The following is a 12,760-nucleotide window of genomic DNA, read 5'->3' as shown; positions in this document are numbered from 1 at the left end:
CTTCGCCAATGCAGAGGCAGCCTAGCGGCCTGCGTCTGCAAAGCTGGATTTGGCAGAGAGGCGTTCGCTTTGCCCCTGGGAGACGCTGAGATTGGCTCCAAGCACCGAGATTTCCGGGTGCGCGGCCTGCATCTCTCTTGCACTCTCCGAGCTTGAGAAGGCTTTCCTAGCTCCCAGCGTTGCTTCCCTGAAAGGAGCAGGCTGAGGAAGTGTGTCCGACATGACTCAGCCCCTTCCTAGGCTTCCCCGTGCTATTGCCTTTCAGTGCAATCGAAGGCGCAGGACTCCTTGGAAAGGAGGCTGGGCTCGGTTGTCTCCCCACTTCAGAGGTCTAGAGCAGAGCACTGAGACGTCTGTCAGACGGAAGGGAAGCGCTGTTGTGCCCATGGTGAAGATGTTGCTTGGCCGCACTGTGGAAGCAACGCCCAGAGAGAAACAGGCACCGTGGGCCTCCAGGCAGGGGCTGCGGGATCACAGCCAGAATGCCCCTGCGTCTCCGCTGAGAAGCGACCTCCCAGTTGGAGGCTCCATGCCGCCCTCCAGAGGAGCAAAGACGCGTGGAGTGTGTCTTGGCCTTTCCTTGGGAGTGTGGTGCCCTTCCCTCTTCCCCAGGCACAGGAGCAACTGCCCCTGAGCAAAGACCTCTCCAAGGGCTTTTCCCTCAGGCTGAAGCAGATTTCGCAGGAAGCGGGCCTAGAGAGCTTCCTTCGTGGATGCAGAGGCAGCAGAGCGGCCTGCGTCTGCAAAGCTGCATTTGGCAGAGAGGAGCTCGCTTTGGCACTGGGAGGCTGTGAGACCTGCTCCAAGCACCGGGATTGCTGGGTTGGGGCCTGCATCTCGCTGCCACTTGCTGAGCTTCCAAAGACTTTCCTAGCTCACAGCCTCGCTAGCCATGAAGGAGCAGGCTGAGGGAGTGTGTCAGACATGACTCAGCACTTTCCTGGGCTTGCCTGTGGTTTCGCCTTTCCACTCCAACTGGGCCCCGGGACTCCTTGCAGAGGAGGAGGAGCCCGGTTGTCTCCAAACTTCCTAGGGCTAGAGTAGAGCAGGGAGAACTCTGTCAGCTGGAAGGGAAGAGCAGAAGGGTAGATGGGGCAGAGGTTGCCTGGCCGCTCTGGGGAAGCAACGCCCAGGGAGAAACAGGCACCATGGGCCTCCAGGCAGGGGATGCGAGATCCCAGCCAGAGTGCTTCTGCGTCTCAGCCGAGAAGCTTCCTGAGAGTTTGAGGTTGCCTGCAGCTCTCCAGAGGAGCCAAGTCATGTGGGGTGTGTTTGGCCTTTCCCTGGGAGGGTGGTGCCCTTGCGGCAGCCCCAGGCCCAGGAGCAACGGCCCCAGAGGAAAGACCGTTCCCACTGAGATTCGCTGAGGCTGGGAAGCAGATTTCGCAGGAAGCGGCAGGAGAGAGCTTCCTTCGCCAATGCAGAGGCAGCCTAGCGGCCTGCGTCTGCAAAGCTGGATTTGGCAGAGAGGCGTTCGCTTTGCCCCTGGGAGACGCTGAGATTGGCTCCAAGCACCGAGATTTCCGGGTGCGCGGCCTGCATCTCTCTTGCACTCTCCGAGCTTGAGAAGGCTTTCCTAGCTCCCAGCGTTGCTTCCCTGAAAGGAGCAGGCTGAGGAAGTGTGTCCGACATGACTCAGCCCCTTCCTAGGCTTCCCCGTGCTATTGCCTTTCAGTGCAATCGAAGGCGCAGGACTCCTTGGAAAGGAGGCTGGGCTCGGTTGTCTCCCCACTTCAGAGGTCTAGAGCAGAGCACTGAGACGTCTGTCAGACGGAAGGGAAGCGCTGTTGTGCCCATGGTGAAGATGTTGCTTGGCCGCACTGTGGAAGCAACGCCCAGAGAGAAACAGGCACCGTGGGCCTCCAGGCAGGGGCTGCGGGATCACAGCCAGAATGCCCCTGCGTCTCCGCTGAGAAGCGACCTCCCAGTTGGAGGCTCCATGCCGCCCTCCAGAGGAGCAAAGACGCGTGGAGTGTGTCTTGGCCTTTCCTTGGGAGTGTGGTGCCCTTCCCTCTTCCCCAGGCACAGGAGCAACTGCCCCTGAGCAAAGACCTCTCCAAGGGCTTTTCCCTCAGGCTGAAGCAGATTTCGCAGGAAGCGGGCCTAGAGAGCTTCCTTCGTGGATGCAGAGGCAGCAGAGCGGCCTGCGTCTGCAAAGCTGCATTTGGCAGAGAGGAGCTCGCTTTGGCACTGGGAGGCTGTGAGACCTGCTCCAAGCACCGGGATTGCTGGGTTGGGGCCTGCATCTCGCTGCCACTTGCTGAGCTTCCAAAGACTTTCCTAGCTCACAGCCTCGCTAGCCATGAAGGAGCAGGCTGAGGGAGTGTGTCAGACATGACTCAGCACTTTCCTGGGCTTGCCTGTGGTTTCGCCTTTCCACTCCAACTGGGCCCCGGGACTCCTTGCAGAGGAGGAGGAGCCCGGTTGTCTCCAAACTTCCTAGGGCTAGAGTAGAGCAGGGAGAACTCTGTCAGCTGGAAGGGAAGAGCAGAAGGGTAGATGGGGCAGAGGTTGCCTGGCCGCTCTGGGGAAGCAACGCCCAGGGAGAAACAGGCACCATGGGCCTCCAGGCAGGGGATGCGAGATCCCAGCCAGAGTGCTTCTGCGTCTCAGCCGAGAAGCTTCCTGAGAGTTTGAGGTTGCCTGCAGCTCTCCAGAGGAGCCAAGTCATGTGGGGTGTGTTTGGCCTTTCCCTGGGAGGGTGGTGCCCTTGCGGCAGCCCCAGGCCCAGGAGCAACGGCCCCAGAGGAAAGACCGTTCCCACTGAGATTCGCTGAGGCTGGGAAGCAGATTTCGCAGGAAGCGGCAGGAGAGAGCTTCCTTCGCCAATGCAGAGGCAGCCTAGCGGCCTGCGTCTGCAAAGCTGGATTTGGCAGAGAGGCGTTCGCTTTGCCCCTGGGAGACGCTGAGATTGGCTCCAAGCACCGAGATTTCCGGGTGCGCGGCCTGCATCTCTCTTGCACTCTCCGAGCTTGAGAAGGCTTTCCTAGCTCCCAGCGTTGCTTCCCTGAAAGGAGCAGGCTGAGGAAGTGTGTCCGACATGACTCAGCCCCTTCCTAGGCTTCCCCGTGCTATTGCCTTTCAGTGCAATCGAAGGCGCAGGACTCCTTGGAAAGGAGGCTGGGCTCGGTTGTCTCCCCACTTCAGAGGTCTAGAGCAGAGCACTGAGACGTCTGTCAGACGGAAGGGAAGCGCTGTTGTGCCCATGGTGAAGATGTTGCTTGGCCGCACTGTGGAAGCAACGCCCAGAGAGAAACAGGCACCGTGGGCCTCCAGGCAGGGGCTGCGGGATCACAGCCAGAATGCCCCTGCGTCTCCGCTGAGAAGCGACCTCCCAGTTGGAGGCTCCATGCCGCCCTCCAGAGGAGCAAAGACGCGTGGAGTGTGTCTTGGCCTTTCCTTGGGAGTGTGGTGCCCTTCCCTCTTCCCCAGGCACAGGAGCAACTGCCCCTGAGCAAAGACCTCTCCAAGGGCTTTTCCCTCAGGCTGAAGCAGATTTCGCAGGAAGCGGGCCTAGAGAGCTTCCTTCGTGGATGCAGAGGCAGCAGAGCGGCCTGCGTCTGCAAAGCTGCATTTGGCAGAGAGGAGCTCGCTTTGGCACTGGGAGGCTGTGAGACCTGCTCCAAGCACCGGGATTGCTGGGTTGGGGCCTGCATCTCGCTGCCACTTGCTGAGCTTCCAAAGACTTTCCTAGCTCACAGCCTCGCTAGCCATGAAGGAGCAGGCTGAGGGAGTGTGTCAGACATGACTCAGCACTTTCCTGGGCTTGCCTGTGGTTTCGCCTTTCCACTCCAACTGGGCCCCGGGACTCCTTGCAGAGGAGGAGGAGCCCGGTTGTCTCCAAACTTCCTATGGCTAGAGTAGAGCAGGGAGAACTCTGTCAGCTGGAAGGGAAGAGCAGAAGGGTAGATGGGGCAGAGGTTGCCTGGCCGCTCTGGGGAAGCAACGCCCAGGGAGAAACAGGCACCATGGGCCTCCAGGCAGGGGATGCGAGATCCCAGCCAGAGTGCTTCTGCGTCTCAGCCGAGAAGCTTCCTGAGAGTTTGAGGTTGCCTGCAGCTCTCCAGAGGAGCCAAGTCATGTGGGGTGTGTTTGGCCTTTCCCTGGGAGGGTGGTGCCCTTGCGGCAGCCCCAGGCCCAGGAGCAACGGCCCCAGAGGAAAGACCGTTCCCACTGAGATTCGCTGAGGCTGGGAAGCAGATTTCGCAGGAAGCGGCAGGAGAGAGCTTCCTTCGCCAATGCAGAGGCAGCCTAGCGGCCTGCGTCTGCAAAGCTGGATTTGGCAGAGAGGCGTTCGCTTTGCCCCTGGGAGACGCTGAGATTGGCTCCAAGCACCGAGATTTCCGGGTGCGCGGCCTGCATCTCTCTTGCACTCTCCGAGCTTGAGAAGGCTTTCCTAGCTCCCAGCGTTGCTTCCCTGAAAGGAGCAGGCTGAGGAAGTGTGTCCGACATGACTCAGCCCCTTCCTAGGCTTCCCCGTGCTATTGCCTTTCAGTGCAATGGAAGGCGCAGGACTCCTTGGAAAGGAGGCTGGGCTCGGTTGTCTCCCCACTTCAGAGGTCTAGAGCAGAGCACTGAGACGTCTGTCAGACGGAAGGGAAGCGCTGTTGTGCCCATGGTGAAGATGTTGCTTGGCCGCACTGTGGAAGCAACGCCCAGAGAGAAACAGGCACCGTGGGCCTCCAGGCAGGGGCTGCGGGATCACAGCCAGAATGCCCCTGCGTCTCCGCTGAGAAGCGACCTCCCAGTTGGAGGCTCCATGCCGCCCTCCAGAGGAGCAAAGACGTGTGGAGTGTGTCTTGGCCTTTCCTTGGGAGTGTGGTGCCCTTCCCTCTTCCCCAGGCACAGGAGCAACTGCCCCTGAGCAAAGACCTCTCCAAGGGCTTTTCCCTCAGGCTGAAGCAGATTTCGCAGGAAGCGGGCCTAGAGAGCTTCCTTCGTGGATGCAGAGGCAGCAGAGCGGCCTGCGTCTGCAAAGCTGCATTTGGCAGAGAGGAGCTCGCTTTGGCACTGGGAGGCTGTGAGACCTGCTCCAAGCACCGGGATTGCTGGGTTGGGGCCTGCATCTCGCTGCCACTTGCTGAGCTTCCAAAGACTTTCCTAGCTCACAGCCTCGCTAGCCATGAAGGAGCAGGCTGAGGGAGTGTGTCAGACATGACTCAGCACTTTCCTGGGCTTGCCTGTGGTTTCGCCTTTCCACTCCAACTGGGCCCCGGGACTCCTTGCAGAGGAGGAGGAGCCCGGTTGTCTCCAAACTTCCTAGGGCTAGAGTAGAGCAGGGAGAACTCTGTCAGCTGGAAGGGAAGAGCAGAAGGGTAGATGGGGCAGAGGTTGCCTGGCCGCTCTGGGGAAGCAACGCCCAGGGAGAAACAGGCACCATGGGCCTCCAGGCAGGGGATGCGAGATCCCAGCCAGAGTGCTTCTGCGTCTCAGCCGAGAAGCTTCCTGAGAGTTTGAGGTTGCCTGCAGCTCTCCAGAGGAGCCAAGTCATGTGGGGTGTGTTTGGCCTTTCCCTGGGAGGGTGGTGCCCTTGCGGCAGCCCCAGGCCCAGGAGCAACGGCCCCAGAGGAAAGACCGTTCCCACTGAGATTCGCTGAGGCTGGGAAGCAGATTTCGCAGGAAGCGGCAGGAGAGAGCTTCCTTCGCCAATGCAGAGGCAGCCTAGCGGCCTGCGTCTGCAAAGCTGGATTTGGCAGAGAGGCGTTCGCTTTGCCCCTGGGAGACGCTGAGATTGGCTCCAAGCACCGAGATTTCCGGGTGCGCGGCCTGCATCTCTCTTGCACTCTCCGAGCTTGAGAAGGCTTTCCTAGCTCCCAGCGTTGCTTCCCTGAAAGGAGCAGGCTGAGGAAGTGTGTCCGACATGACTCAGCCCCTTCCTAGGCTTCCCCGTGCTATTGCCTTTCAGTGCAATCGAAGGCGCAGGACTCCTTGGAAAGGAGGCTGGGCTCGGTTGTCTCCCCACTTCAGAGGTCTAGAGCAGAGCACTGAGACGTCTGTCAGACGGAAGGGAAGCGCTGTTGTGCCCATGGTGAAGATGTTGCTTGGCCGCACTGTGGAAGCAACGCCCAGAGAGAAACAGGCACCGTGGGCCTCCAGGCAGGGGCTGCGGGATCACAGCCAGAATGCCCCTGCGTCTCCGCTGAGAAGCGACCTCCCAGTTGGAGGCTCCATGCCGCCCTCCAGAGGAGCAAAGACGTGTGGAGTGTGTCTTGGCCTTTCCTTGGGAGTGTGGTGCCCTTCCCTCTTCCCCAGGCACAGGAGCAACTGCCCCTGAGCAAAGACCTCTCCAAGGGCTTTTCCCTCAGGCTGAAGCAGATTTCGCAGGAAGCGGGCCTAGAGAGCTTCCTTCGTGGATGCAGAGGCAGCAGAGCGGCCTGCGTCTGCAAAGCTGCATTTGGCAGAGAGGAGCTCGCTTTGGCACTGGGAGGCTGTGAGACCTGCTCCAAGCACCGGGATTGCTGGGTTGGGGCCTGCATCTCGCTGCCACTTGCTGAGCTTCCAAAGACTTTCCTAGCTCACAGCCTCGCTAGCCATGAAGGAGCAGGCTGAGGGAGTGTGTCAGACATGACTCAGCACTTTCCTGGGCTTGCCTGTGGTTTCGCCTTTCCACTCCAACTGGGCCCCGGGACTCCTTGCAGAGGAGGAGGAGCCCGGTTGTCTCCAAACTTCCTAGGGCTAGAGTAGAGCAGGGAGAACTCTGTCAGCTGGAAGGGAAGAGCAGAAGGGTAGATGGGGCAGAGGTTGCCTGGCCGCTCTGGGGAAGCAACGCCCAGGGAGAAACAGGCACCATGGGCCTCCAGGCAGGGGATGCGAGATCCCAGCCAGAGTGCTTCTGCGTCTCAGCCGAGAAGCTTCCTGAGAGTTTGAGGTTGCCTGCAGCTCTCCAGAGGAGCCAAGTCATGTGGGGTGTGTTTGGCCTTTCCCTGGGAGGGTGGTGCCCTTGCGGCAGCCCCAGGCCCAGGAGCAACTGCCCCAGAGGAAAGACCGTTCCCACTGAGATTCGCTGAGGCTGGGAAGCAGATTTCGCAGGAAGCGGCAGGAGAGAGCTTCCTTCGCCAATGCAGAGGCAGCCTAGCGGCCTGCATCTGCAAAGCTGGATTTGGCAGAGAGGCGTTCGCTTTGCCCCTGGGAGACGCTGAGATTGGCTCCAAGCACCGAGATTTCCGGGTGCGCGGCCTGCATCTCTCTTGCACTCTCCGAGCTTGAGAAGGCTTTCCTAGCTCCCAGCGTTGCTTCCCTGAAAGGAGCAGGCTGAGGAAGTGTGTCCGACATGACTCAGCCCCTTCCTAGGCTTCCCCGTGCTATTGCCTTTCAGTGGAATGGAAGGCGCAGGACTCCTTGGAAAGGAGGCTGGGCTCGGTTGTCTCCCCACTTCAGAGGTCTAGAGCAGAGCACTGAGACGTCTGTCAGACGGAAGGGAAGCGCTGTTGTGCCCATGGTGAAGATGTTGCTTGGCCGCACTGTGGAAGCAACGCCCAGAGAGAAACAGGCACCGTGGGCCTCCAGGCAGGGGCTGCGGGATCACAGCCAGAATGCCCCTGCGTCTCCGCTGAGAAGCGACCTCCCAGTTGGAGGCTCCATGCCGCCCTCCAGAGGAGCAAAGACGTGTGGAGTGTGTCTTGGCCTTTCCTTGGGAGTGTGGTGCCCTTCCCTCTTCCCCAGGCACAGGAGCAACTGCCCCTGAGCAAAGACCTCTCCAAGGGCTTTTCCCTCAGGCTGAAGCAGATTTCGCAGGAAGCGGGCCTAGAGAGCTTCCTTCGTGGATGCAGAGGCAGCAGAGCGGCCTGCGTCTGCAAAGCTGCATTTGGCAGAGAGGAGCTCGCTTTGGCACTGGGAGGCTGTGAGACCTGCTCCAAGCACCGGGATTGCTGGGTTGGGGCCTGCATCTCGCTGCCACTTGCTGAGCTTCCAAAGACTTTCCTAGCTCACAGCCTCGCTAGCCATGAAGGAGCAGGCTGAGGGAGTGTGTCAGACATGACTCAGCACTTTCCTGGGCTTGCCTGTGGTTTCGCCTTTCCACTCCAACTGGGCCCCGGGACTCCTTGCAGAGGAGGAGGAGCCCGGTTGTCTCCAAACTTCCTAGGGCTAGAGTAGAGCAGGGAGAACTCTGTCAGCTGGAAGGGAAGAGCAGAAGGGTAGATGGGGCAGAGGTTGCCTGGCCGCTCTGGGGAAGCAACGCCCAGGGAGAAACAGGCACCATGGGCCTCCAGGCAGGGGATGCGAGATCCCAGCCAGAGTGCTTCTGCGTCTCAGCCGAGAAGCTTCCTGAGAGTTTGAGGTTGCCTGCAGCTCTCCAGAGGAGCCAAGTCATGTGGGGTGTGTTTGGCCTTTCCCTGGGAGGGTGGTGCCCTTGCGGCAGCCCCAGGCCCAGGAGCAACGGCCCCAGAGGAAAGACCGTTCCCACTGAGATTCGCTGAGGCTGGGAAGCAGATTTCGCAGGAAGCGGCAGGAGAGAGCTTCCTTCGCCAATGCAGAGGCAGCCTAGCGGCCTGCGTCTGCAAAGCTGGATTTGGCAGAGAGGCGTTCGCTTTGCCCCTGGGAGACGCTGAGATTGGCTCCAAGCACCGAGATTTCCGGGTGCGCGGCCTGCATCTCTCTTGCACTCTCCGAGCTTGAGAAGGCTTTCCTAGCTCCCAGCGTTGCTTCCCTGAAAGGAGCAGGCTGAGGAAGTGTGTCCGACATGACTCAGCCCCTTCCTAGGCTTCCCCGTGCTATTGCCTTTCAGTGCAATCGAAGGCGCAGGACTCCTTGGAAAGGAGGCTGGGCTCGGTTGTCTCCCCACTTCAGAGGTCTAGAGCAGAGCACTGAGACGTCTGTCAGACGGAAGGGAAGCGCTGTTGTGCCCATGGTGAAGATGTTGCTTGGCCGCACTGTGGAAGCAACGCCCAGAGAGAAACAGGCACCGTGGGCCTCCAGGCAGGGGCTGCGGGATCACAGCCAGAATGCCCCTGTGTCTCCGCTGAGAAGCGACCTCCCAGTTGGAGGCTCCATGCCGCCCTCCAGAGGAGCAAAGACGCGTGGAGTGTGTCTTGGCCTTTCCTTGGGAGTGTGGTGCCCTTCCCTCTTCCCCAGGCACAGGAGCAACTGCCCCTGAGCAAAGACCTCTCCAAGGGCTTTTCCCTCAGGCTGAAGCAGATTTCGCAGGAAGCGGGCCTAGAGAGCTTCCTTCGTGGATGCAGAGGCAGCAGAGCGGCCTGCGTCTGCAAAGCTGCATTTGGCAGAGAGGAGCTCGCTTTGGCACTGGGAGGCTGTGAGACCTGCTCCAAGCACCGGGATTGCTGGGTTGCGGCCTGCATCTCGCTGCCACTTGCTGAGCTTCCAAAGACTTTCCTAGCTCACAGCCTCGCTAGCCATGAAGGAGCAGGCTGAGGGAGTGTGTCAGACATGACTCAGCACTTTCCTGGGCTTGCCTGTGGTTTCGCCTTTCCACTCCAACTGGGCCCCGGGACTCCTTGCAGAGGAGGAGGAGCCCGGTTGTCTCCAAACTTCCTAGGGCTAGAGTAGAGCAGGGAGAACTCTGTCAGCTGGAAGGGAAGAGCAGAAGGGTAGATGGGGCAGAGGTTGCCTGGCCGCTCTGGGGAAGCAACGCCCAGGGAGAAACAGGCACCATGGGCCTCCAGGCAGGGGATGCGAGATCCCAGCCAGAGTGCTTCTGCGTCTCAGCCGAGAAGCTTCCTGAGAGTTTGAGGTTGCCTGCAGCTCTCCAGAGGAGCCAAGTCATGTGGGGTGTGTTTGGCCTTTCCCTGGGAGGGTGGTGCCCTTGCGGCAGCCCCAGGCCCAGGAGCAACGGCCCCAGAGGAAAGACCGTTCCCACTGAGATTCGCTGAGGCTGGGAAGCAGATTTCGCAGGAAGCGGCAGGAGAGAGCTTCCTTCGCCAATGCAGAGGCAGCCTAGCGGCCTGCGTCTGCAAAGCTGGATTTGGCAGAGAGGCGTTCGCTTTGCCCCTGGGAGACGCTGAGATTGGCTCCAAGCACCGAGATTTCCGGGTGCGCGGCCTGCATCTCTCTTGCACTCTCCGAGCTTGAGAAGGCTTTCCTAGCTCCCAGCGTTGCTTCCCTGAAAGGAGCAGGCTGAGGAAGTGTGTCCGACATGACTCAGCCCCTTCCTAGGCTTCCCCGTGCTATTGCCTTTCAGTGCAATCTAAGGCGCAGGACTCCTTGGAAAGGAGGCTGGGCTCGGTTGTCTCCCCACTTCAGAGGTCTAGAGCAGAGCACTGAGACGTCTGTCAGACGGAAGGGAAGCGCTGTTGTGCCCATGGTGAAGATGTTGCTTGGCCGCACTGTGGAAGCAACGCCCAGAGAGAAACAGGCACCGTGGGCCTCCAGGCAGGGGCTGCGGGATCACAGCCAGAATGCCCCTGCGTCTCCGCTGAGAAGCGACCTCCCAGTTGGAGGCTCCATGCCGCCCTCCAGAGGAGCAAAGACGCGTGGAGTGTGTCTTGGCCTTTCCTTGGGAGTGTGGTGCCCTTCCCTCTTCCCCAGGCACAGGAGCAACTGCCCCTGAGCAAAGACCTCTCCAAGGGCTTTTCCCTCAGGCTGAAGCAGATTTGGCAGGAAGCGGGCCTAGAGAGCTTCCTTCGTGGATGCAGAGGCAGCAGAGCGGCCTGCGTCTGCAAAGCTGCATTTGGCAGAGAGGAGCTCGCTTTGGCACTGGGAGGCTGTGAGACCTGCTCCAAGCACCGGGATTGCTGGGTTGGGGCCTGCATCTCGCTGCCACTTGCTGAGCTTCCAAAGACTTTCCTAGCTCACAGCCTCGCTAGCCATGAAGGAGCAGGCTGAGGGAGTGTGTCAGACATGACTCAGCACTTTCCTGGGCTTGCCTGTGGTTTCGCCTTTCCACTCCAACTGGGCCCCGGGACTCCTTGCAGAGGAGGAGGAGCCCGGTTGTCTCCAAACTTCCTAGGGCTAGAGTAGAGCAGGGAGAACTCTGTCAGCTGGAAGGGAAGAGCAGAAGGGTAGATGGGGCAGAGGTTGCCTGGCCGCTCTGGGGAAGCAACGCCCAGGGAGAAACAGGCACCATGGGCCTCCAGGCAGGGGATGCGAGATCCCAGCCAGAGTGCTTCTGCGTCTCAGCCGAGAAGCTTCCTGAGAGTTTGAGGTTGCCTGCAGCTCTCCAGAGGAGCCAAGTCATGTGGGGTGTGTTTGGCCTTTCCCTGGGAGGGTGGTGCCCTTGCGGCAGCCCCAGGCCCAGGAGCAACGGCCCCAGAGGAAAGACCGTTCCCACTGAGATTCGCTGAGGCTGGGAAGCAGATTTCGCAGGAAGCGGCAGGAGAGAGCTTCCTTCGCCAATGCAGAGGCAGCCTAGCGGCCTGCGTCTGCAAAGCTGGATTTGGCAGAGAGGCGTTCGCTTTGCCCCTGGGAGACGCTGAGATTGGCTCCAAGCACCGAGATTTCCGGGTGCGCGGCCTGCATCTCTCTTGCACTCTCCGAGCTTGAGAAGGCTTTCCTAGCTCCCAGCGTTGCTTCCCTGAAAGGAGCAGGCTGAGGAAGTGTGTCCGACATGACTCAGCCCCTTCCTAGGCTTCCCCGTGCTATTGCCTTTCAGTGCAATCGAAGGCGCAGGACTCCTTGGAAAGGAGGCTGGGCTCGGTTGTCTCCCCACTTCAGAGGTCTAGAGCAGAGCACTGAGACGTCTGTCAGACGGAAGGGAAGCGCTGTTGTGCCCATGGTGAAGATGTTGCTTGGCCGCACTGTGGAAGCAACGCCCAGAGAGAAACAGGCACCGTGGGCCTCCAGGCAGGGGCTGCGGGATCACAGCCAGAATGCCCCTGCGTCTCCGCTGAGAAGCGACCTCCCAGTTGGAGGCTCCATGCCGCCCTCCAGAGGAGCAAAGACGCGTGGAGTGTGTCTTGGCCTTTCCTTGGGAGTGTGGTGCCCTTCCCTCTTCCCCAGGCACAGGAGCAACTGCCCCTGAGCAAAGACCTCTCCAAGGGCTTTTCCCTCAGGCTGAAGCAGATTTCGCAGGAAGCGGGCCTAGAGAGCTTCCTTCGTGGATGCAGAGGCAGCAGAGCGGCCTGCGTCTGCAAAGCTGCATTTGGCAGAGAGGAGCTCGCTTTGGCACTGGGAGGCTGTGAGACCTGCTCCAAGCACCGGGATTGCTGGGTTGCGGCCTGCATCTCGCTGCCACTTGCTGAGCTTCCAAAGACTTTCCTAGCTCACAGCCTCGCTAGCCATGAAGGAGCAGGCTGAGGGAGTGTGTCAGACATGACTCAGCACTTTCCTGGGCTTGCCTGTGGTTTCGCCTTTCCACTCCAACTGGGCCCCGGGACTCCTTGCAGAGGAGGAGGAGCCCGGTTGTCTCCAAATTTCCTAGGGCTAGAGTAGAGCAGGGAGAACTCTGTCAGCTGGAAGGGAAGAGCAGAAGGGTAGATGGGGCAGAGGTTGCCTGGCCGCTCTGGGGAAGCAACGCCCAGGGAGAAACAGGCACCATGGGCCTCCAGGCAGGGGATGCGAGATCCCAGCCAGAGTGCTTCTGCGTCTCAGCCGAGAAGCTTCCTGAGAGTTTGAGGTTGCCTGCAGCTCTCCAGAGGAGCCAAGTCATGTGGGGTGTGTTTGGCCTTTCCCTGGGAGGGTGGTGCCCTTGCGGCAGCCCCAGGCCCAGGAGCAACGGCCCCAGAGGAAAGACCGTTCCCACTGAGATTCGCTGAGGCTGGGAAGCAGATTTCGCAGGAAGCGGCAGGAGAGAGCTTCCTTCGCCAATGCAGAGGCAGCCTAGCGGCCTGCGTCTGCAAAGCTGGATTTGGCAGAGAGGCGTTCGCTT

Source organism: Moschus berezovskii, chromosome 2 (genome assembly GCF_049115385.1).
Source record: "Moschus berezovskii isolate FMDL1 chromosome 2, NW_MosBer_1.0, whole genome shotgun sequence".
Taxonomy (NCBI): Eukaryota; Metazoa; Chordata; class Mammalia; order Artiodactyla; family Moschidae; genus Moschus; species Moschus berezovskii.
Note: the sequence above shows the minus strand (reverse complement) of the source record.